Source organism: Gymnogyps californianus, unplaced genomic scaffold (assembly GCF_018139145.2).
Source record: "Gymnogyps californianus isolate 813 unplaced genomic scaffold, ASM1813914v2 HiC_scaffold_34, whole genome shotgun sequence".
NCBI lineage: Eukaryota > Metazoa > Chordata > Aves > Accipitriformes > Cathartidae > Gymnogyps > Gymnogyps californianus.
In genome coordinates this window covers 998465-1017758 of record NW_026114224.1, presented here as the reverse complement: position 1 = coordinate 1017758, position 19294 = coordinate 998465, and positions in this window count along the sequence as shown.

Here is a 19294-nt window from a genome sequence, read left to right as displayed (position 1 = left end):
TGTATGAAGGATGAAGGGCAGGAACTTGGGAGTCATTTTCATTTTGTTACAATCATTAGGGATGACCACCCTTGCTAATAGAGATCCCTTTGCAAGAACTAAATAACATCTCTTAGGAGAAGTTAGCTGGTTTAACTCTTGACAATTTTCTGACTTTCCCCAAGTTTATGGAGCTGGGCCAGAGCCCCCTCAACCTCAGGAATCGCTCTGGAGTTAAGCAACAATAACATCAAGTTTCTAATGTTGACCCATTTCTGCCTCGCTCTGGTAATCCTTAATAAAGATGCAGAAAGACTCTCAAATGTGACCTCTTTGTCTGACCAGCCAAAAGACATTTTTTACAATACGGATTCCTCCTCCATGCTCTACTTGTGCTAACCAGCCACTTCATTCACAGGAATGAAAGCAGCTCTTCTCAGGGAAAAAACCCAAAACACAACATAGCCCCTCAAAACCCCCAAACCCAAGAAAACTACAGATTACCAGAAATGTTAGTTTTCAAACTGGCACTGTTTGAAAACAAAAACACTCTGCCCAGCCACAAATGTAAAGGAATAGGTAAATTAAGTTTCCCTTTAGTACATACAACTAAGAAAACAAGACTGTCAATTGTGGTTTGTGGTTATTGTGCATGTGACATTGCTATGTTCACACACGAGAAGAGGACTAAAACCCTATGAAGCTCTCTTAACTGGGTCAGAGGAATAGTCAGTCTCACCAAGATTGTTCCAGACTGTCTCAACAAGATGGGCCGCAAAATGCTGAACAAATGCCCCAGCTGCAGTTTTCTCAGAGGTGCCCTCCTGTTTCTGCAGCACTTGCACCTGCTGGCGTTCGCAAGACAAGACAATGCTGTGTATAAAAACTCAGCCTCTTGCTGGTACATCTTTGTCCTGGATTTGGAAGAATGACCACAACATGCAACTCATCAATCCACATAAAATCAAGGACGTCAGTATTTGCATTATCCAGCCCCTCCAGTCTCTGTGTATGGGGGGAAAAAAAAAATTCCCCCAAACCATGTTCCTACGAGGAAGGGTTTGAAAGCAGTCTCGTATTCAACCTATAGAGTAGCAAAACTCCCACGGACTAGAGGGAAACGTCTTCCTTGGTGCAGCAGTTTTCTTTGTCGTAAGTCTGTAAAGCAAGCGTCTTATGACCGGCCCAACTAACCCTCTCCTGCTGCCTTAGCATGCACTAATCTAATGACACATTGCTGCGTTGGGCTTACAGATAAAGATGACGGTTAGCCTTGGGACAAGCTGACAGTTTTCCCGGATTTTCTGCACTTCTCAGCATTCGTGCTTTATATCCTGTTTGTTATAAGTAAAGATTGAAAAAAGAAATGGATTAGGTTGATGAATGGTGAATAATTATGATTATGAAAGTGGATAATTATTATTATAATGGTGACAATTTTTTAATTATAAATAAGATTATTCTACTCTAAATAAATACCATTATAAAGAAAAAGGCTTGCCTTTTCTCTTGACTGCTGATGGGGTGGATTCACAGTCTTGAGGGCTATGGTTCAGGTGAAGAGTAGAGTCAGGACCCTGAACTTTAGGAGAGAAAACTTTCAGTTGTTTAAGGAATTAGTGGATGGGACCCCCTGGGACACTGCCCTCAGGGACAAAGAAGAAACAGGAAGTAACAGGAGGCAATGGGAGACAACAGGAGGAAGAGGAGGAGGAGGCAATAGGGGGCAACCGGAGGAGGAGGAGGCAGCAGGAGGCAACAGGAGAAGGAAGCAACAAAAGACAACAACAGGAGTAGGAGGAAAAGGAGGAAGAAGCAGAGGAGGAAGAAGCAGAAGAAGAGGACAAGGAGGAAGAGGCAACAGGGGGCAACAAGAGGTGACAGAATTGTGAGGAGGAGGAGACAACAGGAGGCAACTGGAGGTGTAGGTGGAGGGGGCTAAAGAAGGCAACAGGAGGAGGAGGCAACAGCAGGCAAGAGGAAGGGGAGGAAGCATAGAGGGAGGAGACAGAGGAGGGGGAATTGGAATAGGAGGAGGAAGCAGAGGAAGAGTACAAGGCAACAAGAGGAGAGAGGAGGAGGAGGAGGCAACAGGAAGCAAAAAAAGGGGCAACAGAAAGGAACACAAGGCAAGAGGAATAGGAGGAGGAGGCAAAAGGAGGCAACAGGATTCAACAGGAGGCAACAGAAGGAGGAAGAGAAGGCAACAGGAAGCAACAGGAGGAAACACGGGGAGGAAGAAGAGCACAAAACAGGAGGCCACAGGAGGCAACAGGAGGAGGAGGCAAAAGGAGGCAAGAGGGGGCAGCAGGAGGAAGGAGGAGCAGGAGGAAGAAGAGGAAGAGAAGGAGGCAACTGGAAGAAACAGGAGACAACAGAAGGGGGCAAAGGAGGCAACAGAAGGCAATAGGAGGCAACAGGAGGAAGAGAAGGAGAAGGAGGAAAAAGAGGAGGAGGAGGCAACAGGAAGAAACAGGAGTGAACAGGAAGAAGCAATGTTGTGGTTTGAGCTGGCCGGCAACTAAGCACCACGCAGCCGCTCCCCCCTCCCCCCTCCCAGTGGGATGGGCAGGAGGATCGGGGAAAAAAAAGTAAAACTCATGGGTTGAGATAAGAACAGTTTAATAACTAAAGGAAAATAAAATATAATACTACCTAACAGTAATAAAAATATAATAACTGTAATGAAAAGGAATATGACAAAAAAAAAGGCGAAATAAAACCCAAGAAAAGACAAGTGATGCACAATTCAGTTGCTCACCACCCGCTGACCAATGCCCGAGCAGTGATCTGCCCCTCCTGGCCAACTCCCCCCGGTTTAAATACTGAGCATGACATTCTATGGTGTGGAATATCCCTTTGGCTAGTTCAGGTCAGCTGTCCTGGCCATGCTCCCTCCCAGCTTCTTGCACACCTGCTTGCTGGCAGAGCATGGGAAACTGAAAAGTCCTTGACTTAAGATAAGCGCTACTTAGCAACAACTAAAACATCAGTGTGGTATCAACATTATTCTCACACTAAATCCAAGACACAGCACTGTACCAGGTACTAAGAAGAAAATTAACTCTATCCCAGCTGAAACCAGGACAGGCAACAAAAGGCAACAGGAAGAGGAAGAGGAGGAGAAAGCAGAGGAGGTACAGGAAGAGGAGGAGGAGACAACAGGAGGGAACTGGAGGAGGAGGAGACAAGAGGAGGCAACTGAAGGAAACAGGAGTTGTATTATAGGAGGTAAAAGGTGGCAACAGGAGGAAGAGGGAACAGGAGGCAGGAGGAGGAGGAGGCAACAGGAAGAGGAGGAGGCAAAAGGAGGCCACAGGAGCAAAAATCCCTATTTATGACAGTCAACAGAAATGGGGTGACCTGCCCCTGGCCTGCTGACACGAAACGCCGGCCTCAAGCTGTCAGAACTCTTGCTGGTGACCCTTGGGGTAGCAGCAGGAATGCTTTGGCATTTGCACAGCTCACAGCCCAGGACAGCTGCGTCTGTGATCTCCACAAGGTTTTCATCCTGCTTTCGCAGACCAATCCAAGCTGTGATAGAAGAGCTTTGGTTCTCCCTGTCTCCCAAACCAAGCTAGAAATGGCGTTATCACCATCGAGCTCCTGTGGGATATAAAGAAAACCTGTGAGGCAGCAGTTGTGTCCCGCTGCGTAGGCTTTGAACTAGTCCCGGTGAAAAAGCTGACCAGCAGATTGTCACTGGAGGACACTCAGGGTTTCCCAGCATTCACTTACCTGGGGGGAAGTCTGCTTTGACGGCCTGTGCAACCAAACAGTGCCAACTCAGCTGATAAATACGCATTAAGCCTGCTTGTACAGGAGGTTCACATGTACAAATATTCAAAAGTGAATGGTAACAGGTGATATCATGGCCAAAGCCAATAGGTTATGTAGATTGTAAAAATGAAGATGTGAGTAGCCGAGAGGCACCTTTATGGCCAGCAATAAAAAGGGGTTTTTAGCTAGCATGAACTTCTGCTGCCTTTTTTCTAGTACCCACGCACAAACTAGAAGAGAAGAAAAATGCAAGCAAATCCCTTTCAGTAACAATTTGGCGACACAGATGGCACTCTGCGGGTTCCCGACCTGGTGAGCGTGGCTACTGCATATGACACAGCTGGCACTGGGTGAGCTCACCTGATTGTCCTTGCAGGATCTGCATTCACCGGGAAGGCACTAAAAGTGAGGGCAGCAGAAGTCATGGAGGGGCCTCAATAGGTAAGGTAAAACAGAGTTCGCCACCGGCAGAAATTCTGGGAAAGTGGAAGAAAATTGACAGTACTTCAGGACTCAGCAAAGCTCAAGCTATAGTTCTCTGTCAGGATGAGTGACCAGCTGGGACTCAAGAGGAGATGCGCTCTGAGCACTGGCCCCTGCAAGGTTCATTTGATACGAGCAAGCTGACCTTCCTGCGTCAACGCTTGGAAGATCGGAACCTTCAGCAAATGGACTACTGGTTTCTCTGGGATAACTGGGCTTTTAAACGACCAGGAGGATACAGGGATTCGGCTAAGACAAGACAGACGCTACTGCAGCAAATGCTGGCAGACTCGAGTCTAAACTCGACCCCTGCTCTGCTTCACCCTGTGCCTGTGCATGCTGCTCCTCAGACCCTACGCTGTACCCACCACTTCCTCCTGAAAATCACGCTCCTGCATTGCAAGCTCCTAGAATTGGGATGGTGATGGCTAATCCAGCTGCAGGAATGCCTGTGGCAGCAGGACAGTAACCATGCTCTCCAATATTACATCCCTGTATTTATTGGCCATGGGCTCCCAGAGATTTGACTCAATGGGCACACCAGATGCCCCAGGTTTGAGAGGACCCGGAAAAGGCTGCCCAACTATTCTCCACACTCTTAGAGGGACATCACCCCTGTTGGGGGGAATGTTCAAGTGCTGTTGCAGCAAATATTTTGGTCAGGAGATAGAGACCAGATATTGGAAAAAGACAGAGAATTAGCGAATCGTGATGGAAACAGCCAGCCTTGGCCAGGAGCAGACCCGAACTGGGATTAGAAGAATGCAAATGACCGAGCTGCCTGTGAAACAGCTTGCCATAATCTGGTCCTGGCAATAAAGACTGCAGGAAAAACTGGTGGTAACTGGGAAAGAGTTCAGGAAGTGAGGCAAAGATCAGATGAACGCCCAAGCGACTTTTGGAATCACTTGTGGCGAGCATTATTGCGCTATGGAGGAATGACTCACGATGATTTTAATGACAAAATGGCGGTGAGTGTATTCGCTCAACAGGCAGTCCCAGACATTCCTAAATTCTTTGTAGAGCATGCTCCAGGATGGGAGGGGGGAAATCTACAAACGATACTGTCTCTGGCAGCATATGTATATGATGGTAGGTCAGAGACAGAAAAGACAGAAATGAAGGAATGAAGAAAGAGAGAGGAAGTGAATATGTTGGCAGGAAGGAATAAGAGTGACGTCTCCCCTGAATCTCCTTTTCTCCAGGCTAAACAACCCCAATTCCCTCAGCCGCTCCTCATAGGACTTGTTCTCCAGACCCTTCACCAGCTTCATTGCTCTTCTTTGGACACACTCCAGCACCTCAATGTCTTTCTTGTAGTGGGGGCCCAAACTGAACACAGTATTTGAGGTGCGACCTCACCAGTGCTGACTACAGGGGGATGATCAGTTCCCTTGTCCTGCTGGCCACATTATTTCTGATACAAGCCAGGATGCTGTTGGCCGCCTTGGCCACCCGGGCACACTGCCAGCTCATATTCAGCTGGCTGTCAACCAACACCCCCAGGTCCTTTTCTGCTGGGCAGCTTTCCAGCCACTCTTCCCCAAGCCTGTAGCATTGCATGGCATTGTTGTGACCCAAGTGCAGGAACCGGTAGCCTTGACGTCATGCCTGGTGGAGTAGCTGAAAGAGCAGGCGCAGTCACCTGTCTTCTGCAAGTGCTTGTGAGGTCACTGCTGGTTGTGTAGCTCATACGGCAGGTGCGGGAAACCTGACTTGTGTAGGTGTTTAGGTCACTGCTTCCTTAGTTCCCGATAGGGCAGGTATGGGAACCTGGCTTGTGCAAATGCTTGAGATGTCACTGTTGGCTTAGTACCTGATTGGGCAGGAGTGAGAACCTAGCTAGTGCAAGTGCTTGTGACATCACTTGTGACACAATTCCTGATTGGGCAGGTGCAGGAACCTGGCTTCTGCAGGTGCTTGTGATGTCACTTATGACACAGTTCCTGACTGGTCAGGAGCAGGATCCTGGCTTGTGCAGGTGTTTAAGTCATTGCTGGCTTAGTACCTGATAGGGCAGGTGCAGAAAACTGGCTTCTGCAGGTGCTTGTGATGTCATTTATGGCACAGTTCCTGATAGGGCAGGCATGGGAACCTGGCTTGTGGAGGTGTTTATGTCACTGGTGGTGGGAATGTTGATCGGTCATTGAATGGAACCTGGTCGAGCCCTTGCTTCTGATGTCACAAATGGATGAGTATCTGATAAGGCAGGCACAGGAACCTGGCTTGTGTAGGTGCTTGTGATGTCACTTATGGCACAGCTCCTGATTGGGCAGGCATGTGAACCAGACTAAAGCTGGTGTTTTGATGTCACTGGTGGCTGTGTACCTCATATGGCAGGCTCTGGAACCAGGTTTCTGCTGGTGTTTATGTCACTTGTGGCGGGAACGTTGATTGGGCATTGAATGGAACCTGATCAAGAACTTGCTGGTGATGTCAGAAGTGGATGAGTAGCTGATATGGGAGGCACAGGAACCTGGCTTGTGCAGGTTCTTTTGATGTCACTTGTGGCACAGTTCCTCATAGGGCAGGCACAGAAACTTGCTTTGTGCACGTGCTTGTGAGGTCACTGGTGTCTGAGCAGCTGATTGGACAGGCACGGGAACCTGGCTTGTGCACGTTTATGTCACTGGTGGGGGGAACGCTGATAGGGCATTGAATGGAACCTGGTCGTGCAGTGGGTTATGATGTCATGCCTGGCAGAGTAGTTGATAGAGCATGCATTGGAACCAGGCTAATGCTGGTGCTTTGATGTCACTGGTGGCTGTGTAGCGCATATGGCAGGTGTGGGAACCTGGTGTGTGCAGGTTCACGTGATGTCACTTGTAACTTAATAGTTGCCAGCACAGGCGTGGGAACCTGGCTTGTGCAGATGCTTGTGATGTCACTTGTGGCACAGTTCCTTGGTAATAGGAGCCAACAGGGAAACACTGGAGAAGTAGCTCAAAGGAATTAAGGTGTGTTCCTCTAAAAAGGTGACACGGCCGACAGCCCAGCTGAAGTGCCTCTAGACCAATGCATGCAGCATGGGCAACAAACTGGAGGAGCTGGAAGCCACCGTGCTGCTAGAACACTATGACCTAGTTGCCATTACTGAAACTTGGTGGGATGAATCCCATGTCTGGAGTGTGGCTATCAATGGCTACAGGCTGTTCAGAAGGGACAGGCGAGGAAGGAGGGAGGAGGGGTTGTGCTCTATGTCAAGAAATGGATAGATTGTGAAGAGCTGTCTCTGAAGAACAGCCACGAGCAGCTTGAAAGCTTATGGGTAAGAATTAGAGACAGAGCCAACAAAGGGAACCTTTCTGTCCTTACCTGCAGTCTTGCCCCATTCTTACCCACTCAGAAAGCTCCGACAAGGATTGTCTCACTTACTGCCTCAATCACAACTAACAGTCTCCTTAACACGTACAGTTAATATGGCCTTTCATGACTTACCCTCTTTCCTCATGTTATTTCCCACCAAGTACCAAGATGACAGCTCTTAATTATATGTCCTGAGAGCAGCTTCCACTGACTGTCACCTGCTACACACCAACATGAACAGCACTGTCCTCTCCCCTGCCAGTCTCCATGCTCGGGAGGAGCTGTTCACACCCCTGGCAGCCAGCCTTGCTGCCTGCTGGGCTGCTCAAGACCATGAAAACTGTCACGCTACGGCTGTACCCACATCACTGTTCCTCATTCTGAGTGACACTGCCCGTTTCTGCGTATTCCCACCTGTCTGCAGCCCCTGTTGCCTTCTGTCTCATAAGCATTTTGGAAAAGCACCCTTTTTTTTTCTGAATACCTGCTTTGACCTCACTACAGGACAGGCCCAGAGTCCATGACTATGGCTAGTAAAGTCCGTAGCAATACAGCATTGTGCAGGGATGAAAAATACCAGTAGTTCAGCTTGTTTCAATCATTTAAGACAAGGCTTTTGGCTAGAACACAGTCGAGAAAATTTAAAACCAGAACTAACCTACACTCCCACCTTGATTGGCAGCTCTTTCTTCATCAGTTCTTTGAATTTCTTTCTTTCCTCAGGAGTACATAGCAAGACTTTCCTCATTAAAAGAAACAAGAAAGATCAGTCACAAATAGACAGAAAACCTGACATCCACATACTTGCTGCCTACGCAGCAACTTTATCAAGGCCCTGCCTATGCACAAAAGATTAATGTACTGTTTTCCTACACAGGAAGCAACTAAGGATCAACTGAATACAACCATCTGTGGCTACCTGTTTTCAGAAGAGGCACGTGCTGCTTCTGTTACCTATGAGAAAATGGATGCATGTTTTATTGTGAGAGGAAATCATTAATTGGAAAGTCAGTTCGCGGCCTAATTTGCCTCTCTATGCATGTATCTAGTGAATAGCCCAGGAAACGTTAAAGAGGTGATTAGCAAAGCAAACCCAGGACACCTCAATAGATCCTGTAACTACACGAGTCTGTCATCCTTTTCACCCCCAAGTTCCCAACGCACCAAGGCAGGAGCAGGCAGGGCAGTCGTGCGCTCAGGTCACACCATGGAGGAGAGAGCAGGAACAGCGTTCTGGCACCCAGGATTAGTAACAACAATTTCTGGTCTGAATTGGGGCTTGGTCAATGTGCAAGTACAGCACTGATCCAGATATGAAACTGAGGGTGCCACATACACTGTACCTTCTTCCATCGCCTCCTCTCGATGAATTGTTTTCCAGTCTCTTCCATCTCATTGCAGCTTAGATAGCTGCACTCTGGCTCAGGGCTGACTCGGGGAGCTTCTCAGTGCTTTAACTTTGCTTCGGGCTTGGTAGGAGCATGAGGCTTCATCTCTTTGGCTTGGCCGCCAGCAGAAGGTGGACAAGTGGCAGGTTCGCAAGTGGTTTGATGGAACTGAGCTTGTGCACCTCCCAGAGATTAAAATCAAACCAAAGAAAAAGCCCAGAGAAACTGTGTTAGAGAGTAGCAGAAAGAAACGTCAGGGCTGACCAATGTTTAAGACACAGAGTTTGGCATTTTGGAGACTGGAGCCCCCAACAGACTTGGGCTCTTTGAATGGAAACATTTTTTAGCTTTTGATCCTGACCTAAGTATTACAAACTGCCCCCATCTCTACTTTGCAGTTGCCCGAAGCGGTTTTTTTGTCCATGTCCAGTTCTCTTCCATGCTTGCAAAGTATGTTTAATCTGCAAAACAGTTAGTACTATAAACTGGCAACCAATGCCTCTTCTCTCAAAGACATGGAAACTGCAGTTAAAAACAACACAGATACCATGACAAGCTGTCGTGGTTTAACCCCAGCCGGCAACTAAGCACCATGCAGCCGCTCGCTCACTCCCCCCACCCAGTGGGATGGAGGAGAGAATCGAAAAAAAAAAAATAAACTTGTCGGTTGAGATAAAGACAGTTTAATACGACAGAAAGGAAAAAAAATAATAATAATGATAATGATAATAATAATAATAATAAAATGACAATAATAATACTAAAAGAATTAGAATATACAAAACAAGTGGTGCACAATGCAATTGCTCACCACTCGCTGACCGATGCCCAGTTAGTTCCCGAGCAGCGATCCGCCCCTCCCAGCCAACTCCCTCCAGTTTATATACTGGGTATGACATCATATGGTATGAAATATTCCTTTGGCCAGTTTGGGTCAGCTGTCCTGGCTGTGTCCCCTCCCAACTTCTTGTGTCTCTCCAGCCTTCTTGCTGGCTGGGCATGAGAAGCTGAAAAATCCTGGACTTTTAGTATAAAGACTACTTAGCAACAACTGAAAACATCAGTGTGTTATCAACATTATTCTTCTACTACATCCAAAACACAGCACTGTACCAGGTACTAGGAAGAAAATTAACTCTATCCCAGCTGAAACCAGGACAGTATCCACCCCTTATTCTATACCATCTATGCCATGTCCAGGTCCCACACTTTTTGATACATTTTCAATTAATCACCACCACTTTTCCTGTCTTTTGATACATATACACACACAGATATCATTCCCTTAGTCTATAGGCCTTCAAAATGTCCGTTTAAATGTCCCTTTAAAATGTTCGTTGAGTTCATTTAGTCCGTGACTTTGGGCTCCATCTGTCATAACAGTCTGTCTGGGCAGGAGGGATGGTGCAAAGTCTGCTCACTCTACTGGGCTTTCACTGCCTTCTGCAGAGCTTTCTGCTGTTAACATGCCAAACTTCCAAGCCCCTGGGTTTCCAGAAGGCTTATTTTGGCTTGGACTAGAGTATCTGTTTACTCCTTCACCATCAAACCGTCGGAGACCTGAGCGTGCTCCTCACAGCTCCGTAGCACTGTACCCTGTGGGAAGTGAGGCTCAGGGTGAGCAGTGCTGCACAGATATGTGCTGGAAGGCAGCACAAAGGGAATATATATATGAGACTGGTGGGGGAAAGGTTGAGTATCGACACCAGGAAACATGATGCCAGTTCCTGTCTGCAGCAGGATCCAGCCAGCCGCAGTACTGAGCAGTGACTGTCTTTGGAGACCATGAGGCAACAGGTACCCCTCACTCCAAGGACTCACTCTAGATGACATCCCACTTCTCACATCTTTCCCCTCCTTTTCCCCTCCAGCTTTCCACAGGCTCTGGGAGCTGTCTTCTGAGGGTAAGACAAGAAAAAGTACCCCTTGCTGAACCACCACTATTTCTTCCACCAAAACCACCCTGGGTTTGCATGTAAGGACATACAACTCTGTCAGCAGGTTACTCCTGTTCTGCTCCCTACATACCCCTTTGATGACTTGAATGAAGTCTGCTCTCGGGATCTTCCTTGTGCCCATACCAGCCTCCTTGAAGAAGGCCACCATTGGCCACTTCTGTTTGTGCAGGAGATTATGCAGCGTGACAAGAGCCTGGGATGCACGAGGAAGGGGGAGGGAGCTACCCTTCCTCCAGGGCTGGCAGCTCTCTGGTGGTGAGCACTGGAAAAGGTTAGAAAGCACCCTGAGAGCACCCTTACTCAGAGTCACCATGCCAGGAGGTGTGACACCAGTTGGGTAAGGCAGCATAACTCTCCTGATCTGTTCTTCTCTCTCTTGTCTTCCCCTTCTCCAAGCAAGGAGAGAGAAGAAAGGACTTGGCAAATTGCAGAACAGACAGAACTCAATTAAACAAAAAGTCATTTTCTCCTAGGACAGAAAGCAAAACACCCCAGAAGACAACAGCAACAGCAATAATAGGAAAGGGGGGGAGAGGAGCGCTTTCAAGGAAAATACCTTCTGTCTAGGGTCGCTCACTTTGGAGAGCAGCAGTCTATAGTTTCTACAATTCAAGGAGGCCAGACACTCTTCAGTGAGCCAGCAGAGGCTGCCATGCTCATGATCGCTAAGCCAGATCAGAGTCACCTGCAGGCAGTCTACCTTTGTTCCCTCCCACACCAAAGCACTGTCCAGAGCTCCTCCTCACTTCAGCTCACCACTGCATATGGGACACGGATTTTCACTTCTGGCCATAGGAGTATTTCAAGTCAGCAACTTCATAGCTAAGACTGTTGATCACCTCCAGGGCAGACAATAGCAGGAATAAAATTCACGTGTGAGCTAGTGCCTGCACTTCTCAAAGCTTTACAAAGATTCAAATAGAAGGAAAAAAGTGCTTACTTAGAAACAAATGCATTATTTTCCAAGTTCTAGATGATTTGGGTGTATTAGTTGTATAGGGAGAGGGGAAAGCTGTCTCTTGGCTGTGTTTCTAAATTAAGTCAAAAGATAACTGGTGCTCCAAGACATGGAAAAGCTTAACCCAGCATCTACTATGAAGACGTTGTTAGTAATAATCTTACTTGCTGCATTTATAGCCATTTCCGCCATCGGCTCAGGTTTGTGAAAGGCAAGATGCTAACTGCACGATGACTTGCTTAGAAGAATGAACACTACCTGAGACTATGAGCTTTTATCTCAGGGCTGATGTGACCCCAAGACCCAACCTAAGCCAGCTCTTGCCGGATGCCAAACACTGCACTGACACAAAACAACAGAAGACTTACCCTGCAGTGAAACCAGGCGTATAACCACGGCCAGAACCAACACCGACCAGAATCCAGCACAAACTCCCCACCGGCACAGGACATCAGTTTAGACCAATGAAGATGAACAAACCACTGACCCTATGTCTGCACCACCTGCACGGGACAAGCATGTACCGATCCTGCATGGGACAAGTACATACCGATTACGCAAGCAATCGTGACTGATTAGCCCGCTCCTTAAAATGAGTGATTTGATTGATCTACACAACTGTACTGTAACATACATAAACTCTGCTTTTCTCTCTACCAGGGTCCCCCATGCATTAGGCTGGGGCACCACTATGCACGTAGCTGAATTATAAAAGAATAAATCCCCTTGGTATTTCTATGCTAGGCATCCTTGCCTCCCTCCTTGGCCAGCAAAGAACTGACTTTTACAGTTGGCAGCCCAGATGGGACACCACTGACTCACCCAATTCACCATGTTGCTACGCTCCCCTGTGATTCAACATCCCGCTGCCGGCAAGAAGGTGAGTTCACCTGGGAACTTGAATACAGGGGGTAGCGAGTGGAAGAACCGTTTTGGGGCATTAAAAGAGGTGCATTAATGATGGGAGGAGGACTTAGTATAGTGAAGGGATCGTCCTTAGAAGACGTTCCAAAGGTGTGGCCAAAAATAGATGGAACTCACAGCCTCTTGACAAAAAGGGTGTTACAGTTATGCCAATTAAACTGGCCTGAAGTGACCTCCGTTGGAAATACAGACCAAGAGTAGCCCAAAATGGGTAGTCTGGATGAGGATAGACAGCAGGTTTTGCGTCTACAATTAGAGAACTGTTTCCCAGGACAGATGCATTATTTGTATATTTGGAATAATTATGCCTGGCAAAAGAAATCCCTCCCCTCCGCTCAACCGTCCAGGTTGGGCGAACGGGGACTTTTTACAAACTAAACCCCCTCAATTTTCCCCCAACCCTAAGGACCCTGAATCTCCTATTGCACTGGAGATTCAGGCTCCTTTAAATCAAGTCGTAGTAGGACCTGGGCAGGTTCCCAGACATCTGACTTCAGGAACTGTTCAGGTTCCTTTTAGCTCTAATGATTTAATCTTATGGCAACAGCAGATGCCCAGGCTCAGAGATGACCCAGAAAAGGTAGTCCACACTATTCAGGGTATCCTCAGAGCATATGATCACACTTGGGCAGACATCCAACAATTATTTGAATCAGAGTTTACCCCGGATGGATGTATACAAATCCAGGAGCATAATCAAAGATGGGCTGCAGAAGCCGCTGGAAGAAGACCATGGTTGATGGCCGACCCAGGGTGGGATCATACTACAGAAGCAGGGAGGAACACCTTCAGACAATGTAGAGATAGACTTTTAGAATCCCTGGAGCAAGCAGGACGAAAAACAACAAATTGGAGTAAAGCGAGGGAATGTCGGCACAGATCGGCAGAGCACCCATCTGATTGCTATGCTTGATTAGCTACACAAATGAGAATGTACAGAGGGGTGAACCGTGAAAATGCTGAAAATCAATCATTACTTGTTTCTCTTTTTGTCAACCAATCCGCTCCTGATATATGCAAATATTTTTCCAGACATGCTCCAGGATGGCAAGGGAAAGGAAGAGATGAAATTGCTAGTATAGTGACTTTTGTCTTTAATGGCAGGGAAGATAAACAGGAGAAATTGAGGGAAAAAACAATGGGAGGAGAAAGTTCCCTTGCTAGCTGCAGCCCTTAGGGGTCCAGGACCCTTCTTCCCTAGAGGGAGGGACCAAGGGCAAGGACGCGGTAAACCACGAGGACTTTTTTCCCCTGAAATTTCCTGAGCTGATTGCTGCAACTGTTGTAGGTGATTAGGACACTGGGAAGAAGATTGCCCCTATAAGCCCTGTTTTTCTCAGGCAGCACAAGCTATGCCCGGTTTAACCGTGACTTCCGAATTCAATTCCCCTGCCCCTGCACAAGAACATAATGGTACCCAAGACTGACAATTACTGGGAACCTGTTATGCAGCAACCACGAGTAACACCCACATGATTTTAAATACCGTAAACCCACAAGAGCTCCAACTGACCCTTCAGGTGTGTGGGGAGGGGAAGGTTACTTGTGCCCATTAGGTACAGGTGCTACACATTTGACTCTAAACAAACGACCACAAAACATGAACACAGTGGGACAAAATTGTGTTTTGTCATGGGAATTGAAGGAATATCATGGGAATTGAAGGAAGACCCCAAAACATACTCTTGTTAGAAGAGACGCCCCTTCAGGTAGGACCCCTATCAATTACACATCCTTTTATACTCTGCAAATTGCAGGCACATTTAAATTGTTCCCCCAGGACATGTGGCTCCAGATACCTTTCAAGAATTTATCTAAATTAGCTGTCCCATTACAGGAAAGCCCTAGAGACTTCACCCTACCAAAAGAGCTGCAAAAACTCTTGCCCCATATTTGGGGGTGGGATCCCACTGAAGTAGGACTCCTAAAATCCACAAAACCGGTTATCCTACGAACTAAAGAGGGTCCCCCACCTTCACTCAAATAATACTCATGATCTCATGAAGCCATTGAAGCGGTATCACTCCTAATCTAAAGCTTTTTATACCAAGCGATATTAGAAGAATGCCAATCACCCTGTAACACCCCTATTCTACCCATTAACAAAAACCTAAAACAGGCCTAGACCTGTCTACCGATTTGTACAGGATCTAAGAAACATCAATGAGTGGGCAGAAATACCCCACCTAATAGTGCCTGATCCATCAAGTATTAGCACCTTAATCCCCCTAAATTCTATATTTTATACTCTAATTGATTTATGCGCAACATTTTTTAAGCATCCCCATTCACCCAGATTCCCAATGTATTTTTGCCTTTACTTGGATTTCAGGGCAAGTTACTTGGACCCAATCACCTCAAGGATTTGCAGGATCGCCAACTATTTTTCTCAGATATTGCTCAAAGATTTATAAGAGATAACACTTCCAGGGCAATCTGTACTAGTACAATATGTTGATGACTTACTAATAGCTTGTCCCAACTCCCATACATGCAAAATCGATACTCTAGCATTATTGACTGCATTGGCTGATAAAGGTCACAAAATTTCTACTTATAAACTCCAATTTTGTAAATAAAAAATGGCATATTTAGGATATACCTTAGAAGAAGGAACTCAGTTTTTATCCCTAGATCGTGTCCAAGCAATCCAAAATATTTCCCAGCCACAAACTAAAAAGCAGATGCAAGTCTTTTGAGGAGCTGTAGGATTTTGTAGGCCATGGATGGCTGGTTTTGGAGAATTAGCAAAGCCAATCCTCAACAGTACACATCAAGATCAAGCAGAACCTTTGCAATGGAGTGTGGACCAGATGACTACCTCTGAAAAACTGAAACAAGCCTTATTGACAGCCCCTGCACTTGGCCTTCCAAATTATGATAAACCTTTTATCTTACACGTACACGAAAGAGAAGGAACCGTCTCTGGGGTACTGACACAAGAACTGGGGGGCAGCCAAGGCCTGTAGCATATTACTCTATGCAATTAGATCCAGTCATATCAGGATCTATTCCTGGCATGCGAGCCATGGCTGCTGCAGCTGCTTTAATACACGAAGTGAAAATTACAGTCCTAGGACACCCCCTAGAAGGGCAAATACCTCGTGAAATTGAAACAAGCGTGACAAATCACATAAATCAAGCTTTGTCATCTCAACACCCTCATAAATATGAAGCAACCCTCTTAACAGCTGACAACATTACACTGAAACGTTGCAACACTTTAAATTCAGCTTCCTTACTTCCACTACCCCACAAAGGTCTTCCGCATCACGATTGTATAGAAGTCATACAAGAATCTGGAAAAATAGGAGAAGACCTCCAAGATACCCCTCTTGCAAAGCCTAATTTGAATCTATACCTAAGTGGACATGGCATCACGGGCTTTGCAGCTACAACAGAAAGTAAAGTGTTAATAAGCGACTAAGTGTTAATTAGCCCAGACTAAGTGCACAGCAGCCAAATTAATTGCCATAACCGAAGCCTGTAAACTAGACACAGATAAATCAGTTAACATCTACACATACTTGCGATACCTCTTAGGAGTGTGCCATGCCACAGGAAAATTTGGAAACAAAGAGGTTTTATAACCTCAGCAAGAACACACATTTTGAACAAAGAACAAATAAAAGGACTCGTACAAGCCTATTAGCCAGGGATGAACAAGTAACACAATATATCCTAAATATTCAACAAACTATAAACCAAAATCAGAATCAGGCCCAACTGGCACAATCAGTACCACCAGAGGGATCATCACATATCTTTTCCCCAGCAGATAAAGTAGGGATACAGGTACTTAAACGGAGAAATATTTTGTCTCCAAAATGAAAAGAACCCTCTCTTGTATTACCAACCTCTTCTTCTGTAATAAAGGTGGAGGTTAGAGATTCCTGGATTCATCACTCCCACGTAAAAAAAGGACCGGACAGCACAAACTGATCCTATGACAGAAACACCTAATTCGTAAAAATATGCCTTCACAAATAGTTATTCAGAACCGATTGGCCTTAAATTACTTTTTAGCAGCACAAGGTGGAGTCTGTGCCCTAATTAATACTAGCTGCTACTTTTATGTCAATCAAAATCAAAGAATAAAGACAAATATTGAGCAAATTAAAACTCATTTGCAAGTCCTACATAAATTAGGACAAGAACCAACTTTTGATGCTTTAAAATTGGCTAACATCAAGGTTTCGTAAATTGCTCAATGGGCACAAAAACTTAGAATGATCTTAAAAATAATATTATTCACTTTTGTTGTCTTTTATCTGAGTATTAAATGTGATCTTTCTCTTTGTAATACTGTAATTCCCAATTATTATATTAAGTAAAGAGGTCCTGACAGACTACAGAAGAGGAGGGTCTGTGAAAGGCAAGATGCTAACTGCAATACGACCGGCTTAGAAGAATGAACACTACCTGAGACTATGAGCTTTTACCTCGGGGCTGATGTGACCCCAAGACCCAACCTAAGCCAGCTCTTGCCGGATGCGAAACACTGCACTGACACAAAACAACAGAAGACTTACCCTACAGTGAAACCAGGCGTATAACCACGGCCAGAACCAACACCGACCAGAATCCAGCACAAACTCCCCCACCGGCACAGGACATCAGTTTAGACCAATGAAGATGAACAAACCACTGACCCTATGTCTGCACCACCTGCACGGGACAAGCACGTACTGATCCTGCACGAGACGAGTACACACCGATTACGCGAGCAATCGTGACTGATTAGCCCACCCCTTAACACGAGTGATTCGACTGGCCTACACAACTGTATTGTCACCTATATAAACTCTGCTTTCCTCTGTATTGGGGTCCCCCATGCATTAGGCTGGGGCACCACTATGCATGTAGCTGAATTATAAAAGAATAAATCCCCTTGGTAATTCTATGCTAAGCGTCCTTTCCTCTCTCCTCAGATGGCAAAGAACTGACTTTTAGAGGTAAAATGAGGAGGAGAAGACAACAGGCGGCAACAGGAGGTGGAGGGAGGAGAGGAGGAAGACGCAACAGGAGGTAATAGGAAGAAACAGGAAGATGAGGAGGGAACGTTAGGCAAAAGGAGGAGGAGGCAACAGGAGGCAACAGTAGGCAACAAGACGAGGAGGTGGAGGAGGAGGAAGAGGCAATGGGAAGAAAAAGGAGGACGAGAATGAGGCAACAAGACTTAAGAGGAGCAGGAGGATGAGGGAGAAGAGGAGGAGCAGGATGGAGGAGGAGGGGTAAGAGGAGGAGGAAGCAACAGGAGGATCAGAAGGCAAAAGGAGAAAGAGGAAACGGCCGACAAAAAGAGGAAAGAGGGGAGGAGGCAACTGGAGGCAAGAGGAGGCAAAAGGATGCAGGAAGAGGTAAAAGGAAGTCAGAAAAGGTTACAGGAGGCAACAAGAGGCAACTGGAGGCATTAGGAGGGAACAGGAAGAAAGAGGAGGACGAGGAGAAGGCAACAGGAGGCAACAGTAGGAGAAGGAGTAAAAGGAAATGGGGAGCAGGAAGAGGAAGCAACAGGAAGAAATCAGGAGGAGTGGGAAACAGGACACAACAGGAGCAGGAGGAGGAGGCAACAAGAAAAAAATGGAGGAGGAGAAAACAGGAGGCAAAAGGAAGCAACGGGAGGAGGAGGCGGCAACAGGAGGTAAAAGAAGGAGGCGGGAACAAGAGGCAACAGGAGAGGGAGGAGGAAGAGGCAACAGGAGGCAAAAGAAGGAAAGAGGAAGACAAGAAGGAAGAGGAGGCAACAAGAGGCAACAGGAGGCAACAGATAGAGGAGGAACAATTCTGCATGTTAGTGGGTCCTGCGCACTACTGGTAATCTCACAGGAGGTCTGACATTGCCGGGAAATGTTCTTTCTCACTTTGTTAGCATCTCTGAACGAGTGAACATCCTGGGGCTGCAACATTTCCTTGGTTTCAGTAGAAACAAAGGAACCTCCCAAAGCCATTGCAAATCAATGCGCTCTGGGGCCTCTCTTTCTCCTCTCAGCTTTGCTTACGCTCTGGGATGGCCGTAATCCAGTTTTCCCAGTGTCATGGGTTTGCTCCCCCTTCTTGACCACTCTTCACATTTGCGCACAATTTCTTTTGCGCTTGCCCACCTTCACTCTCCGAGGCTTGCTAGTGCTGCTGCATGGAGGCTCTCTCTGACCCTTTGGGGGGCAAGTCGTCCCACTGAACAGAACTCATGGGGCCGGATGGAGAGCACGTGGGGGAGCGCAGCTGTTTGACCAATTGCTCCTTTGAGCAACACGGACAAAAACCATCCCTGCGTCAGGGAGCGCCGCCCCCAGCTCTCCCTCCCCAGCCCAGCACCCACACCCCGAGGGGACAGAGTCAGGCCCTCTCAGGAGACACCTGAACCTCGCTCTCCCCCTTTGCCTTGTCTCCAGCATGGGCACCGCTTGCATGCCTCCCCTTTTCAGGACTTGTCTCCCACTTATGCCCCCCTGCAAGACTGCTCAGTACCTGGACTCTTTTGAAAAAATTCATGTATTCTGGCGTGGTCGGCTTCC